Raw genomic sequence first — 19099 nt, forward strand, 5'->3', positions numbered from 1 at the left:
GACACTCGGGAGGAAATTAAACACAGAATACATAATCATACATTATTATTCGGTTGAAAAGCTTTTATCATCCAGTCTGCCGTCAAAAAATCTGAAAGTTAGAATTTATAAAACAATTATATTACCAGTTGTTCTTTATGGTTGTGAAACTTGGACTCTAACTTTGAGAGAGGAACATGGGTTAAGGGTGTTTGAGAATAAGGTGCTTAGGAAAATATTTGGGGCTAAGAGGGATGAAGTTACAGGAGAATAGACAAAGTTACACAACACAGAACTGCACGCATTGTATTCTTCACCTGACATAATTAGGAACATTAAATCCAGACGTTTGAGATGGGCAGGGCATGTAGCACGTATGAGCGAATCCTGAAATGCATATGGAGTGTTATTTGGAAGGCCTGAGGGAAAAAGACCTTTGGGGAGGCCGAGACGTAGATGGGAAGATAATATTAAAATGGATTTGAGGGAGGTGGAATATGATGATAGAGACTGGAGTAATCTTGCTCAGGATAGGGACCGATGGCAGGCTTATGTGAGGGCGGCAATGAACCTCCGCCAGTAAAAGCCAGTAAGTAAGTTATACCATGTTATTTTGGACTTCATCTCTACTTTTATTAAAGGATACTTCAGTATCTCAAGTTATTATTAGCTGTATAAATTGGAAATTAAGAAATTGCAACATATACTGGAATATTATTTGAAATCGTACGTTAGTTGGTAGGTACCAAAACTTAAAACAAAGAAATACTGGAAGAGAACGGAAACTGACAGACTGACATCCAGCATTCTCTTTCTTCACTTCAGAACAATACATTAATACTTTTATATGAAGGTAAGTTCAATAGGCCACCATGTTACGATAAGGTTATTCTAACAACTCCGTCATTTATAATATAAGATACATGTAAGTTTGGTTTTGCATTATTTTCAGCGAACTATCCTATATTCTATAATTTATAGTTATACGTATTGGCGAGTATAATCCTCCGTAATAGTGGTGCGCTTTATGGGAATCTTATATATTTTAGTCTTGTGAGTTAATTTTTGGGAAATTGTTTTTATAATGCCTTTATTATGTAAGTTATATGTTTTTCGTCGCTGTACCCTGAGCCTCCTTGGCAGTAGGTTCTCTAGTCCTCATGAAGAGACAGGCACTCCTGATTAGAAAACTCCTTGAAGCAGTAGGTTCTCTAGTCGTCATGAAGAGACAGGCACTCCTGATTAGAAAACTCCTTGAAGCAGTAGGTTCTCTAGTCGTCATGAAGAGACAGGCACTCTTGATTAGAAAACTCCTTGAAGCAGTAGGTTCTCTAGTCCTCATGAAGAGACAGGCACTCCTGATTAGAAAACTCCTTGAAGCAGTAGGTTCTCTAGTCGTCATGAAGAGACAAGCACTCCTGATTAGAAAACTCCTTGAAGCAGTAGGTTCTCTAGTCGTCATGAAGAGACAGGCACTCCTGATTAGAAAACTCCTTGAAGCAGTAGGTTCTCTAGTCCTCATGAAGAGACAGGCACTCCTGGTTAGAAAACTCCTTGAAGCAGTAGGTTCTCTAGTCGTCATGAAGAGACAGGCACTCCTGATTAGAAAACTCCTTGAAGCAGTAGGTTCTCTAGTCGTTATGAAGAGACAGGCACTCCTGATTAGAAAACTCCTTGAAGCAGTAGGTTCTCTAGTCGTCATGAAGAGACAGGCACTCCTGATTAGAAAACTCCTTGAAGCAGTAGGTTCTCTAGTCGTCATGAAGAGACAGGCACTCCTGATTAGAAAACTCCTTGAAGCAGTAGGTTCTCTAGTCGTCATGAAGAGACAGGCACTCCTGATTAGAAAACTCCTTGAAGCAGTAGGTTCTCTAGTCGTCATGAAGAGACAGGCACTCCTGATTAGAAAACTCCTTGAAGCAGTAGGTTCTCTAGTCGTCATGAAGAGACAGGCACTCCTGATTAGAAAACTCCTTGAAGCAGTAGGTTCTCTAGTCGTCATGAAGAGACGGGCACTCCTGATTAGAAAACTCCTTGAAGCAGTAGGTTCTCTAGTCCTCATGAAGAGACGGGCACTCCTGATTAGAAAACTCCTTGAAGCAGTAGGTTCTCTAGTCCTCATGAAGAGACGGGCACTCCTGATTAGAAAACTCCTTGAAGCAGTAGGTTCTCTAGTCCTCATGAAGAGACGGGCACTCCTGATTAGAAAACTCCTTGAAGCCTTCAAGAAACTGAAGTCGTGGATTTACTTATACATATATTGGATTTACATCGTATTGTGGACAATCTCGGATGAGGCTCATGTTCCTTCATGCAGAGTATAAAGTTCAAAATCTTATGGTCTGTAAATCGTATGTGCCAGATATGACGATTCGCTTTGTGGCACAAATTGCTGCTGGATTTATTGGTAAGCTGTTGACATAATGGCAGTTTTGTTGTACAAGATTGGAAACGTGCGATCCTAATAAGCACCAAGAGAAGAAGACATCTATGAGACTACGCTGTCAGTACTATCTCCGGTACAGGAGAAATGGCGGATGGAAAAGAGGTACTGAGCAGGACATACAGGTACGAGTAGGCCTACATAGTTTGATATGTGACTACACTGGCATTGCTCAACTGTCGAGCTTCGGAAGTGTGACACACTTTAAACACTACATCCCTGGTTTGTGTTAAAAAAAATTCACAAAGCTGTAATACACTACAACTACATTAAAATTTAGGTTATGAGAATGACTATAAAAAACACACACACACACACACATTAGAACATAACTTAGCTCTGAACAGGACGAGCTCTTCAACAACACTGAAGCTTTGAAGCTTTTGACTCGAGTTGCGTCCCTGGATGTCCTTTCTAGGATGTATACACCTCACCCGCCGTCGTTCTTGCTGCAATGCAGTGTAGTGTGAAATTAGGAGCTCTCAACTTCAAACAGCTATTTTTAGGGGCTGACTTTTAATTGCCGTACGAGTACATTATATATCTGATAAAATACTCTGTGTATACATGCTATATTTAGTTCCCTACCGATTAATATCGAATATACAGTAAAAAGAAAGAGACTTATTTATTCAGATAAGTGTTCAATTATATAATCGATCCTATGCTACACTGAGAGCAACGCCTACGACGGCAAGAAAACCTACAACTTGAGCCACAATGACATTGGGGCAGTCAGGTGAATGAGACAAAGTCAAGTACCAGCCTAAGAACTCGACTTCATCAGTAGTACAAAAAGCTTATAAACGCAACTGTCCATTTACAAAATGTTTTACGAGTGACCATGGTCCTACAAAAGGAATTCTGGCTTGGGTTATCTTCTTTGGCTTATATCTATATCAAAATTTAATTATTAGTTTGGGAACAGCGTCGAGATAGAAATCTCACCATTTTGTTGTTCCATGTAACCATTAATGTTGCTGCAGAACTACGATATTGAAACAGAATTAAGTTTACACTTTTTTACATTTACAAGGGAAAGGTCACATTTTTCCTGCGAGGTCAAATGGAAGTCTTAAGGGATAAAATAGGAATGTGTACTAGAACGCAGAATAAACATGGGAAATGCGTGTTATTATTCGGTTGAGAAGTTTTTGTCTTCTAGTCTGCTGTAAAAAAATCTGAAAGTTAGAATTTACAAAACAGTTATATTACCGGTTGTTCTGTATGGTTGAGAGAGGAACAGAGATTAAGGGTGTTTGATAATAAGGTTCTTAGGACAATGTTTGGGGCTAAGAGGGATGAAGGTACAGGAGAATGGAGAAAGTTACACAACGCAGAGCTGCACGCATTGTATTCTTCACCTGACATAATTAGGAACATTAAATCCAGACGTTTGAGATGGGCAGGGCATGTAGCACGTATGGGCGAATCCAGAAATGCATATAGAGTGTTAGTTGGCAGGCCGGAGGGAATAAGACCTTTGGGGAGGCCGAGACGTAGATGGGAGGATAATATTAAAATGGATTTGAGGGAGTTGGGATATGATGGTAGGGAGTGGATTAATCTTGCTTAGGATAGGGACCTATGGCGGGCTTATGTGAGGGCGGCAATGAACCTCCGGGTTCCTTAAAAGCCATAAGTAAGTACTAGACTTAAGCTACAACTGACGTCTGTTGCTGCAAACCACTTAAGAAACCATTTCTTTGTCATTGCTGCGAGTACATTATGTGCATGACAGTAATTGTAATTGTAAATGCAAATACTCTAGCTACTTTTATAAAGTGAGGGTGTGTTCATTATCTTTACTTTGTTATGCTTACAATTCTAGTACAAGAATTAAAACATTTTTCCAACAAATTAAATACTCTCAGTAATTAAGTAATCCCAGTGAGAGAAACGTTAAGAACGTTGCAATAATCTTGTATTGTGATGGGATTAACGTCAATTGTAAAGTCTGTTTAAACATGAGACTAATCCTAATTGTAAATTAGGAAGGATAATTTGAAATATACATGGAAGGGAACTTGGACAACTCTCGAACATGTAGCTCTGTATGTGCGAGAGTGAATGTATTTGATCTTTCTCGCATGATACGGAGAAACAATATCCAGCAAACAATGGAGTGCAGAGTCCTGCTCGATTTAACTGCGAATACTTTCTAACATTTTTTGTCTATGTTGATTTGCTTCTCGGCTACAGTATATATTTTATTGTGGTAAGGAATTCGAATTGTTAAATATTTATTTTCTGAATGCCATGTCTTCTTGTAGGCTTGTAACTTCCGTAAGGAACACTGATCGCGAGGATGCACTGGTTTCTTCACAACGAGTTCAAGTAGTTTCAGTGTCTAAAACACGTGAAAATGAAATCTTTATTGCTAAATTTTATGTTTTGTTACAATTATTGTTATACAATTTTCAGTTACAAAAAACAATTTCATTCACTGTGTCTGAGTTACATTTTAACAAATTAGAAAACTATTATTTCGTACTTACACAAATACCTTATTCACAGAAGGCTAAGTTTTTGTAGAGACTGCAGTAAAATAATGAACTAGTTCAACAATGTGACGAGTTGACACGAAAATTGAAGCAGTTGAAGAATTATCTACTCAGTCGCTTTCTTCACCACACACACTGTGATGTTCGCTGTCAACAATATTCCCACCGTGCCAGCAGAGAAATGCCAGTGACTGTTACACTGCATTTTAAGATATTGATCTCAAACTAAAATACTATTGAAGTACAACAAAATCTGTCAAATTTTCTTCCAAATCTGAAAGCCAGCGTTCGTAAATATTTACAGATGTTAAGTTTTTCTGCATATTTACTATTAGGTAAAGTGACATCTGTGTTAATTTTTTTACACATAGGTGAAAATAAATTACCGGTACTCCTTTCTTATAAAAATTCCCAATTTTTATGTTTTTTGCACTTCCTGTAACATAGTAACTTACGCATTTTCAAGCTTTATATGATTTAAGTTTACAAAATAAATTCTTAAAATTATTGTAGAAATCTAGATTCAGTTTAATTCCCAGTTCATAATTGAAGTATACTGAGTGTTCAGTTCAAAATGTGTCATGGCTCGCTGTATGCCGTCATGTGGCTAGCCGATGAGCCTAGAGAATTCAATCTTCCTACACTTCCGCAGAGGTGTATAACCTAAGAGGCAGAGAAGTTGCCTAGCAAGTACGGCGTTCATTCCGATGAGTAGGTACCGATACGTACGGTAACGCCGGTAGTGGCAGGAATGTGAACTGTTTGGAAATACGTACTGTCGGGATATGGGGAGAGGGTTAAGACGATTACTTACGTATTTGACATTAACTTCGACGGTCAACATGGACACGGAGCATTTGATTTGTGTTGTGGAATGTTACCGTACGCAACCGATGATAACAAATACCCTGCGTACGACTTGCCGGAGCAAAATACAGTTCGAAAGAGGTTATGGTAGCACACAAACCGTACAGACCGCCATCTGTTGCTCCGACGTTCAAGTTATACCGTACACGTTCTCAAGTTCAGATTGAAGAACGCCTTAAATAATAGGCAACTTCTCTAACATATAAGCTGAAACTCGCTTCAAATCGGTGACCCAACAACAGTGACGTCATGACACACTTTGAAATGAAGACCCAGTATTAAGTAATGAAAATTAATTTAGTGACATGACGTTCACTCAAATTTACTTTCGTCAGCTAATTACAATGTTTATATTTACAGAACTCGTTTGTTAAAAAGTTCATTCCATGAACGAAATAGGTCCTTTCACATATCTTTCCCCAATTTGAGCCATTTAGGAGAATGTTTTAACTATAAAGATCTCAGAAAATAAATACTTGGCTGGTGATTAATTAATAAAAAAAGGCTACTAATTGAAAGTTACTCTGAATATTTGCTACTGTAATAGTTTATAGTGTGATTACAGTACTGCAAGCTTCATAGTTTTTCTGATGAATGCAATATTTAAATGCTTACAAGCGTTCCCGGTCATTTTTCCTAAATAAGTTTCTCTAAAATAACAGTCAGAATGATCATTTCTTCTAAACCCTTTTTCCTGGACAGTTTTCCACAATGGCAAATTTTGCTAACATAAATATTCGATTCTTCAAAGTATCTCCTACAATATTTACACTAGTTTTCACTATTTTTTAAACTGTTGGTAAAAATGTGTACGATCCAAATAAAAACTGAAGTTATACTTTACTTTTGGTTTAAACTCTATTAGATACCAACATATCTTCGACAGTTGACTGAACAATATCGTTTGAAGAAAAATCCAATATGAAACAATACAGTAGAGATGAACAACGATCGAGAAAACGAGACTAAGAGCGCCCGCAAAGCCGAAAACCCGCACGACAATGCGACGCGTCCTTGACGTAAAGAGCCTTCCGAGACTCGATATTGAGATCAAGTCCCGAAGTCGCGAAGTCAGCAGTTGTTTATACCCGACTGAATTTTTATCTACTTTGGCAACTGTTATATATGTATAAACAATCAAGTAGCCTATTTGAAACATCATCTCTACCTTTCAGAGTATAATAATCTGTTCTCCAGTCTTTATTTAATTACTAGGCCCTTATTAAAAGGCTAGAAATTTTATTTTCATATTTTTAAGATCAAGTTGCAATCTCAAGTAAAAATATATTAATGTCATGTTTTATGTTTCTTAGAAATGAGAATTTTAGATTTTTTTTTATTTATATAACCAGTTATTTCAATGATTTATGTTATTCAAAGTTACGAAATCTTTCCACGCCGACCAAATGCTATTTCGAGAATGAGGAACGAGACTCGAAGCGCAGCGGGAATGACGAGCCGAGACTCGAAAGACAAATGCAACGAACACAGCGAGCGAGAGCGGCAGTTAGTTTTGTTCATCTTTACAATACAGTATTACGTTCTTTCGTATGCGCTGCATGACGGATTTCGAATTAGCAATCATTAACTCCGGCATAACCGTACACATTTCCAAACGTATCACTTTCAGCACGTTTTTTAATCTTGGTCAATATATCGGCTTATATAGGAAAGTTCAATGCGGATGATCGTGAATTGAACCGAAACTCGCGTGCTTTCAGCACTCGCTCTTGTGCCGGTGAATGATTAATCTTCTTTGACCTTCTTGGAGATTGATTCCAATCTTTGATTACTTCGAAGAATTGTACAAAGTTGAGTTCCAGCATGAGAAAGACGAAAAGCAGTTTCACTTACATAAGCAATGGAAAAATGGAACCACAATGAACGGTTCTTACCGTAAGCCTACTAATAAAATTGCTTTAAGGCATTCATCAACTCTAGAAATGTCAGATTTCTTAAAAATTTGGTAAATGTTTTACGTCATCTGGAAGCTCATTTCTTCTGGGTATGGTTAGGTATGGATTGAAATGAAATCATTTCTTCTAGTTTTAAAAAATATACAACTTGCACCCATTATGTCAATTATTTAATAAATATTTGGGCATTTATAATATAAGCGCACTATACTTTCTATACCTTACGCCATCTTCAGTGTCTATTTCCTACTATTTGACATTTCTGACATTTATCTTTCAGACGGACAAAAAGTAAACTTCCAATTGTGCAAAAGACTTCATTGAGGTAACAAATTGAAGCTTAAACATTCATTCATTCATTTATTATATTCTATAGATCTTACATGAGCAATGAAGCTTTAAGATGTGGAACAAGTCAAACTTTTACAATATTACAATTACAATTTTTACAAATTTCTACAATATTTTACAATTTTTAGTTTTACAATTTAGTAATTTTCTACAATTTTTTTACAATTTTCTGCAATTTTTTAACAATATTTTGACGAGATGCAGTGAGATGAGGCGAGGTCCGCGGATTCGCTAAAAGATTACCCGGCATTTGCCTTTTGGTTGGGGAAAACCTCGGAAAAACCCAACAAGGTATTCAGATCAAAGGGGTGAAATGAAGTGATGCCGAGGACTCGCCATAGACCATCCGGCTTCAGTCCCATGGCTGGGGAAAACCTCGGAAGAAACCATTCACACATGTAGCTATGTTGCAAACCAAAATTATTTTCAATCGATTATAATTATTTTATCCCATAAATATACATATATATGTATAGTTTTTCTAAAGTGCTTATATAATGTGGCATATCTTTTGAATGGTTCAAAATAAATAATTATGATATGTAACATTCTCAATATGTCTCAGTCTCCTAACTGCCCATTGTGCAACTCAAACCAAGAAATGGATTCGGAAAACCTCAAAATCTGTGCTTCAGTGGCTGGCCATGATAATATCTTTGAAAAATATTGGAGTGCAAGAGGTAAGATGACTTTATTGTCAAACGCCTGGCATTAGAAAACAACAATACATTTTCAATATGTGGGGGATCATTTTCGCGAGAGAATGTTCATCATGGATCAGTTTCTAATGGAGTTAGGTCGGTCCAAGATTGGATTAATTTTTTCGAAAAAAAATTTTCTTTGGACCCCGAAATTATATTTCCAAGTTTGAATTATATGAATTGCTTAGTTTACACCTAAGAATCATGTCACCAAAGTTTGAAAGTCATGAAGGGAAAAATGTGGATTTTTGTCCTAAGAGTCGAATTCCTTAACCTCGTCGTAGATGATCATCCTGATTTGTATCAGCGTTGATAGAGTTTCAGAACAATACTTAGAAACCGAAAAACTCGTAGCAGAATTAAATTTGAGAATAAGATGGTTACAAATGAAAGAATTAAGAATCTAGGCAACAATTATATCGTTTATAGTCTAAGGACGAAAAATCTTGTTTTGCAATATTTACGTTCATTAGCGTATACCATTCTCCTGTAAACCTTAGATGGCTAAATTGTTTCGAACTCTCAAAATTCAATGTTTGAAATTTGTAAAATCACATTAGGAAAACGCTCGTTATTCGTAACATTCACTTCCATTGGAAATTGGACACATGTTTAGGAGATTTTTAGTTTCTTTTTTTTTTTTTTTTACTCAGATCTGTCCATACTACTTCCATTTAAAATATTTACTGTCCTTCCTCTTTCACCGTATAAGCTTATATATTGCGTGTCTTAAGGCTAATTTATTCGATAATTTGAGAGCGAATAAATTAAACTTTAAAATTGCAGTGAAACTGTAACAAGGAAATATTTAAAATATTGACAATTTCTTTAAAGTATCGAAATAATTCTACAGTATAACAAAATAATATGTAGGCCTAAGTACAAAACCAATTTTTTAATGATTATTTTCTTTTCGTAAAGTTTGTGCAAATAAATGCTTTCTACCAACTCGTCAAATTTATGTCTATTCTACATCTAAAGAATAAAGTCTTAAAACCTTAAGTGCAATCTAATTAAGAACAAGGAAGTTAAGATTACAGATCATGCTTTCAAATCACTGTTCTCCCTTTCCGAAGCTAATTTTATTATACATCTTGATTGCACAACTTTTAACGCTATATCACTTCGGAAAACGTATTATGAGTCTTTCACGTGTTAAATTTTATATTACCAAACACAAACACAATACAAAGAAACAAATACAACCACACAGGCGTATACAAACTTACATGTAACACCTGCAACAACTTCTACATAGGACAGACAGGTAGATCATTTCAAACACTTTACAAAGAACAAATCACAGCCATAACAAAATTACAAAACACTTCTACATATGCAGAACACATCACAAATGCTAACCACATCTACAGAGACATCAACACAGACATGGAAATTCTACACATCCAACTAAATAGCCAGAAACTAAACACACTAGAACAATACGAAATATACAGACACACAAAAACACATCCAAATGAATTATTTATATTCAAGTGTTAAAAGTAGTGTACGAAAGATTCAACATGGATTAACAAGGCAATATAAAATTTAAAATGTGAAAGACAAATAATACGTTTTCCGAATTAATTTTGTTTGATTTTCCAAAAGTCCTATAAAACGTTATCTTGAATATATTTAGCGGACATAATTTCTACATGAATTGCTATTCTAAGCCATAACCTTCTTTTTCACTACATATCTTATTCTTTCAATAAATAACCTCTTATTAAGGTATGTTTAACTTAATTATAATTCACATGCATTATATTCCTCACGAATTTTCTTTCGCCTTCATAGACCATGTTTTGGAAGATCATTACGAAATGTTTTCTGTAACAGTACTACTCAGATTTTCCAGAATTCTTTACATTGCTTCAGTTATTGGACTACATTTTTCCCTAAGATCCGTTTTGTAAATGTGTTGTGTCAGAATAATTTAAATCGCCAAATAACCGTGTTTTCGGTAGGGACTGAATATTTTCATTTGACCTGACGTCATAATTTATCCAGTTTTCTTTAATTTCATTGTAATTCCAAGTCGTTGAAGCCAATTTATTTATTGCGAATTAATTCTATAAATGGGTATTACTGAGATGAAGTGTATCTTCAGTGAAATATAATTTCAATTTGGAAAAAAGAAGTCTGATTTTGTTTAGTTCACAACGACATGGGAATCGCGCATGAGCAACATTTAAATTTGCTTTTGTCAGCTACAAAGCACGCGGACTGAAGAGTGTAACACTGATGCTATCTGATATCGTTCCCGTGCAGGGTGAAGGAAGATACTAGCTGTTTGTAATGTTTGATTGTTGATTTTTAATTTACAGTAATTATGTCTATCTGTTGACGTGAAATTGGAACACGAACATTCAACCAATGTTACACTGTTATTCACTTTTCTTTTGTTTGCAGTCTCATGTTTTGTTTTGTTTTGTTTTTGCAACGTAATTGAAACTGGAGTTATTTAACCGACATTGTAATATTATTCAAGTTACCGATTATATCAAATCTTTCAGCTCTCAGAACATAAAATAGGGAGTGTTCATCTAATAAACAATTATCTTCAAATTAAGATCATAAAATGCTTTTTTTCAATCGGTTTTACTATAAATAGAAAAACGTTAATGCTATAATTTCAAATCTCATAATTGGTATAACACCTCTTCAGACAGAAGATACAGATTCAAACCGAGCGTGTCTAAGTGAAATGTATGGTGAATAATGGTTAAGTTTGAAACCATTTTCGGTTTATTGTGCCATTATTTCTTCCTGAACCTAACACAATAACAAAGTGTTAAAAACATTCAAAGTACTTACACATTTCTCATGCGATCTTCAGATGAATGGAATATACACACAAACTCCAACGTGTCTGCTATATTCACAACTAGGTATTCATATTTATAACTATTTCAAACCTCTCCAATCATTCAGTTTATAATTTATGAATTCAGTTTTTCGTTTCAATTTTTCACAGAGGTATCGAGCGATCCACCACCAATTGCATCCTCTTGTGATATCTTCCACGAGCCATGTTTTTTTTTAGTTATTTTACGACGCTTTATCAACTGCTACGGTTATTCAACATGCGAGATGAAGGTTGATAGTGCTGGCAACATGAGTCCAGGGTCCAGCGCCGAAAGTTACCCAGCATTTGCTCAAATGGGTCGAGGGAAAACCCCAGAAAAAACCTCAACCAGGTAACTTGTTCCAAGAAGAATTTGAAACGATCCATGGTTTATCTGTAACCAAAATTAAATTATAAATGAGAAAACGGAACCAGTAGTATAGTTCTATTAAATCTCTAAGAATAGTTTCTTGCAGAAATAAAACATCACTGAAGCGTTCAGATACCGAGAACAATTAACAGAAGTTGCTGGACAAGCAGTGGTACAAAATTTTAAGTACGTAGGAATTACTTCGAAACAAATGTACAGTACATAGAAATACAACAGAAATGATTCAGTTCCATTCCGATCATGGCAATAAAAGGGCTCATTGGTCTAACAGTTCTGGTATTAGGGAAAACAAATTAATAGGCCTATATGTAAGATATGGGTAAGATTTATAGTACGATGTATCACGAAAAAAATATTCAAACAGAAATGAATGTGGTATTTCACTGAGAAAATTTCATCACTCTTCGTCAGCGAGTAAAATCCTATGATAAAAGTGAAACTTTTATTAGGAATAATTTTACATTAAGCTGTGCACTCTCCTGAAAAAATAACATATTGAGTTAATTATATACTCAAAGTAACACAAAAATAAGTACGTATATACAAAATAATCCAGACGTACACAATCTAGTACCTGCAATAAATTAATCGTACATGCAGAAATTCAATTAATAATGTTAATAAAAATCAGTATTAATGTACACAAATACAATATTAAGCCTGAAATAAATACACAGCCACTGAGAAAATTGTTTAAAACATTTTAAGTGTTATATTAACGGCATATCCTTAAATTTTTAGGACAAGAAAGAATTTGCCAGAAATAACATTTAATAGAGAATACTACAACTGAATCCAAGTAGAATAACAACAACTGTATTTAAAGTATTCGAAGAATCGCAATGAAACGCCAGGAAACTTCCAGCTCAAACTTTTCTCTTCTGCATGCAATAAATAATCTGTAAAAAAAAATTAGTAGGGAAAATATTTGACACTCCATTTTGTCTATAATTTTAAATTTAAACGTTTGTTATATGCTAGTGTTTTAATTAGGAACATAATTCTCAATACTTTCTACAAAACTGTTTTGTCCGAGATGTCAATAGAGGTCCAGCATTTAAATTTTATTTATGTGGAGAAATCTGGCTGTTTCATAAATAACCTCCATGACTATTTTAATTCAAATTTTGTTTGTGTAAAGGAACTTTAAGCTTAGTTGAGTTCCATATTGTGAATGTGTCTTCCCAAACAACTGTCCACACAAATTTTCGCGATTGCTTCTATTTGAAAAGAATCCTTGTACCCCTCTTCACACGTCATATTATGTTTCTTCATTAGCTTGATTTTATTTTCTTCAATCTTCTTCTATTTTGTTTTCTACTCTTCATGTATTATTTCTATTCTTCAGTTTTCTGTATTTCTTTCTTCAGTTTTCTTTATCCCTTCCATTTTCTTCATTCTTCCCTTTATTTCGTTTCGCATATTCTCACCGATTCACATCACTGCACACTTCACATTTCACTTCGCATTTCTACGATTTTTAAGAAGGGTACAAGTTTCACAGAATAGTTACGTAAGATTATCTTCACACTCAAAATTGGTATCGAGCAATTGTTGGGAAATCACAATCTAATTTGGAGTCAAAATTTGGTACAAGACTACTACAAAAATTTTGACATGTAAGTTATTTTCGATTTCAAATATTAATTCAATTCCTTTTTAATTTCAGAGGCAAATTAATAATTCTTTTCTTAACAATTTAAAATAATATTAATATTAAGAAATGATATTTCACTTGTATCCATATGTTATCAGTTCACATACACAGTTTAGCAATCATTTCGTGAGAGAACAGTGGACAAGACAAGACAAGTGCTATCTGGCAATTAGTTGTACTCTTATGAGCTATGTGATGAATTTTGTCGATGGCAGATTTACGGCAATGTTTAATTGTGTAGAACTACTTCTCAAAATACATTTACATGCACTAAATTATGTCTACTTTTCCGCGAACATGAGATTTATGTTCCCAAACCTAACGAAGACTAATAGAAGCATTCAACATTGAAATGAAATTTCAAAAATCAGTCATTCATAAGGGGCACCTGTTAAAGTAGATCGTTAATCACAAAATCGTATGAGAATCTGTACCTTTTACGAACTGAATCAATTTAAAATAATATAAAATCTCTCTTACATCAATATATTAAAAGATAGAATCTACAACTAGAAAAAAATACATATAAACATAATATATTGAAATTTATGTAATAAAATTAATATCAGCATATTATCAAGTTACACTTTATATATTATATGGGAATTTTATAACACTGCCAGAGAAAAAACAAAATGAGCAAGAAAAATATGAAATTCATTAATTCTCAAAATATAATTATGTATGTATAAGTCTCAGAGCATGGAATTATCACTAATTAGTTTAACAGCATAGACAATAATGGCTATTCGCATGGAATTTTTTTTTTTAAGATTGAGTACTACTGAAATTACAAAATGAAAAATAAGCGGTACCAAATAAGGACGTTACAAAAGATTTAATACACTTATAGCACGTTCCCCATTTCACACAAAATTGTTACGAACAGCAATAAATCTAGAATCTCTCTAAAACACATAAATTCCATATTAAACGTTTTACTTTATATAACTGTTAGAAGATATTTGTGTGTCGTACAGTGGCGAAATTTGGCACAAATTAATGAATTTTAGTTCAAATAAAGAATAATTAAATCTTAATTTAAAGATAAATTCAGAAAAATTAAAAAATACTAAAGCAAATAATGCAGTCCAACTTAATACATTATTACACATTATCGTTCATTTGTACATGTTGAGATGTAAATTTACAGATTTCAGTGAAACCTTTAAGACTACCATTGCTATTACATTATTCCGCAACACGAAGATTCCGGTTGGTTTGTTATGTGATTGCCTAGAAATAAAACTAAATAGTAATTGCTGAATTATTACTGATGTCGATAACACAAACTGTGGAGTTTCTGGTCTTCAGACGAACTTCCGAATCTTACGCTGTTAGGGAGAAGGCACTGTTACATACGAGTAAAATGACAATGACGAATTAGACGTGATGAAACTCTCTCATTTCGTTTATTACGTTGTTAATAAGAGAATCACTCAAGTGTGAGTTATTTATTACAATTAAATAAAGGTTAAAAATGTAACTATAATTTGGAAAATTTAGTACAACTATTCAACATGAAAAATATTTTCCGCTCCAACATCAGAAAATGTATAGTTCACATTTTATTACAGTAGGAATCAAAACCCGCGAAATGATACATAACTCTGAAAATTAAATAACGGGGCCTAACAATTACGATTACCTAATATGCAAGTATGTACAATAATTATTGAAGTACTTTATATTAAGTTGAATTAAGGCCAGAATATTTAGCGTACTATAAATTAATTTAGGCCTAACTAAACGAAATTTAGAATAATGTTGACACGCCTAACCCAAAATTAACTTAATGAGCCAAGTTTCATTGCCTTATTACATTAATGAAATATCTAATACTTATGCAGCCTGAAATGCTCAACGAAAGTCAACAAAATTATTACCGAGATTTCATACAAATATTAATTTGTACTCAGGAAACTTCTAAATGATTTTGCTCATTTCCAATAATTCTAATTTAAGAATTAATCTTATTGTTACAAAAATTTGCTTTCAAACAATGATAGAATTAATATTATATTCTAAAATCTCCCAAAATTTGCAGAGTTACCTGCCCTGTTTGATCAAATTATTTCGACTAACTAGACATACCGGACAGAACCAAATTGGAGACCATTTCTAAAGCAGTGTGACTTTTATAATGGAACTTGATGGTCCGAAACTTGCAACGTATTATATCTCAACGTGATGGAAAGTGAAAATTCGTCTATACAACCGCAATGAAAAGTGTAACATCTCTCATCTCATACTTAACTTCATTTCGGTGCAGCTCCAGATACAACTTTCAGGAAGTTCCTCTTGTTAAAGCACCACATTGTCTGCTCAAGCATGCACCTCACCTAGATCTGAGTTAACAAGGAATGTATTTTAGAATTCATTACATGAACAAAACATAAAACTAACTGAAGGAACTATTGAAGGTAATGCTATACGATTTATACACGATATCTGCAGGTGTCCATCCATGCTGTGTGTATTATTTAAGTATAAGGTTCAAACATGTAACAAAATTCTGTTTTTCAGACATCTGAACTAACGCCAAAGAAGTTAAGTTTATGTTTACAGTGGCTGAGTCTTAGAAGTTTTGTAGTGAAAGTAAACGTAAGTCAGAATTAATTCATAGTAAACGAATTTATTGTCTCAATACGATCTCTGTTGATTCGAAACCTTACACGCCTGCTGTTCGTTGCTATTCACACTGTTCTCATGTTGTTTAACAGTTTTGTAGACTAACATATCACGCTATCAGTTAAGCTGGGAACTTACTGTAGTTCAAAGTATTCTAATGCATTTAAGACGTATCATTTCTTTTGCGGTGTAATTTTTAATTTAACCTTTTTTTATAATTCTAATTTTAGAATATCTTAATGACTGCCGCCAAAGGACACTTAAAAGAATACAAGTCCCATGTCTTATACAATATTGCAAGTGTATGTGAAAGTGAAAGCGTGGGGGGGAAATAAAAGAGGAATAGAAGAAGAAATAAATAGAAAGAAAGACAAAGACAGAAAAAAGGCAGAGACAAACAGTAAAGAAAGGTCAAAACCTGCGACAGTTGAGAATATAGCAGAGATATTTGATGTGTGTAAAGAAAGTCGTCAGCAGTACGAGATCAAGATACCCGGTCCCGGAACAATTTTTCCTTCGAAATTATTAAAATCAACTTTACAGGGAGTTATATCTCAAAGCTCGATTTGCAAGATAAATGCAAGCAAGATTGAGACTATGGTTATTGGGAAAAAAAAATAAAATAAAAAATATGAATGTGAGAATTCTAAATGATGCAGTAGATCAAATTTACAGCTTCAAATACTTGGGATGTACTATAAGTAGTAACATGAAGTGCTCTAAAGAAGTCATGAGGAGAATAGTAAAATTAAAGGATGCCTTTAATAAAATTCGTTCATATAATTGCATGCAACTTAAAACTATTCCAAAAAATTGAAAATATCACAACTCTTCCTTTCAATAAGTAAAGATTTGTGCACATTGAAATAATGGTGCAGGCCTGCCTTATATGTGAGGATTAACTTTAAATTTAGGTTATCAAAAGAATGAATATCATTATTTAAATTCAAGTTAAAAACATGCAACATAAATGGATATCCTCTGAGAAACATCTAGCCTTCCTGATGCCTATTTTAATCCGTTGACCTAACTCCATTACTGATTTCAAACTCGAGAATTTCTCAGAGTAATTCGGAACATGAAGTGCTCCCACAAATAATGCTGTGATATCTGGAGATAACACAATTGAAAATGATTTATTTGAATTCTTATATCTTTAATCCTTTTTTCTTATAGGTTTTATCTCAATTTATATAAGAATGTTACTGGAGAATCTTTCAAGTGTATTGTAAATATTCATATTCTAAATATGTATGTAATTATTGTATTGATTGTTGAGTGGAAGAAAAGGGCTTATGGCCTTAACTCTGCCAGCGAAAATAAAACATTCTATCTTAAATTAATTGATCTAGTGCGAATTTGAAGCAGTAAATTCATTTTTATCTCTCGTCTCGACACTTTTTAAAAGTAGTTACATACAGTATTAAAAGTTAATTATAGCAGTAATTTGAAACTTACTATTATCAATGTAACCATTTGTTCATAAAAGTAACTCGATTTTCCATACGAAACAAATTAAGTTCTTAGCATTAGAAAGAATAGATTTATTTATTTTTATTTATTTATTTATTTAACTAGCTAACTAGTGAGTACAAATTAAATTTATAAAACAAAATAATAATAATGTAGTTTGAAATTTGAAATTTTTCTGATTTCTAGCCCAAATGTGAAGGGGCCATAAATCTCAGTTTCAGAGAATTAGAAAAATATTACTCTTTCTATTAATTACAATCTGCAACACTCAAAACAAATACTTTTTTCTAACATCACTCAAATCTGATTTCACGCATCTAAAGCGGTCGTAGAAATTTGAAATTCGATATATTTACAAGAATACTTTAAATGCTCACAAGCTAAGATCACCAATACAAACATCAACAGTACACTTCCTTCTCTTCCGTAATAATTTTTGTATGAACTATAGCATAAATATAGGAGAAGAAAATCTTGAAAAATTACATATCTCAGTTACATAAATTATTTGAATTATGATATGTTATTTGAAATTGTAGTTATTGTGTTCCCAATACACAGCAAATGTATGCACAGGTAAGTTAGGCCATTGTTTTAAAACTATGTATACTCGTATTTACATTATTTAGGTAGTTTTTTCCTATAAAATGTTGGTAATCGAATAAGAAATTATGTGACTCATCAGCTGAACTTACCAGATTGCCAGTCCAAAAAGGAACAGATTCTCTTCATCTGGTTGGAAATCTTCCAGGAACAACCCTCAGCAAAAAAACAATGCATCAAATACATGACAGCAACATACTAACATTTAATTGAGACTATATAAACATATGTATATTGTATATGTAGCAAATATAAACACAAACATATACATAAAATTTTCGTCAAATTATATTTTCGCTAGTCCTTGCATTTGAAATTCTTATTTTTGTTGCCTTCCATAGCATATTTGTTAAATATTTTCGAAAGAAACCAAGTTTATTAAAATTTAGCAACAGAACTTAGTACACAGAAGCAAATGATCTCCTTTGCAAGCTAAATATATCTACGATGTAAGAGTAATGGAACGGAGAAAAATTCTCTCCGGCGCCGGGATTTGAACCCGGGTTTTCAGCTCTACGTGCTGATGCTTTATCCACTAAGCACACCGGATACCACCCCGGCGTCGGACAGAATCGTCTCAGATTAAGCTCCAACTCTTGGGTTCCCTCTAGTGGCCGCCCTCTGCACTACGTCATAGATATGTATGAACGTAGGACCGAGGTCCACACATGTGCTGAGGTGCACTTGTTATGAGTGACTAGTTGGCCGGGATCCGACGGAATAAGCGCCGTC

The 19099-nt window shown here is 33.9% G+C and overlaps 1 long non-coding RNA gene across 1 annotated transcript; it reads right to left on the reverse strand.

The window, feature by feature from the left end:
- Positions 1–11187: 11187 nt before the first annotated feature.
- On the reverse strand, positions 11188–18866 carry LOC138699571 (uncharacterized). The gene is made up of 3 exons (XR_011332030.1): positions 18460–18866; positions 15918–16002; positions 11188–12006 (listed from the first exon to the last, which is right to left on the reverse strand). It is a non-coding gene; the product is annotated as an uncharacterized lncRNA (long non-coding RNA).
- Positions 18867–19099: the final 233 nt, after the last annotated feature.

Source organism: Periplaneta americana, chromosome 5 (assembly GCF_040183065.1).
Source record: "Periplaneta americana isolate PAMFEO1 chromosome 5, P.americana_PAMFEO1_priV1, whole genome shotgun sequence".
Classification (NCBI taxonomy): Eukaryota; Metazoa; Arthropoda; class Insecta; order Blattodea; family Blattidae; genus Periplaneta; species Periplaneta americana.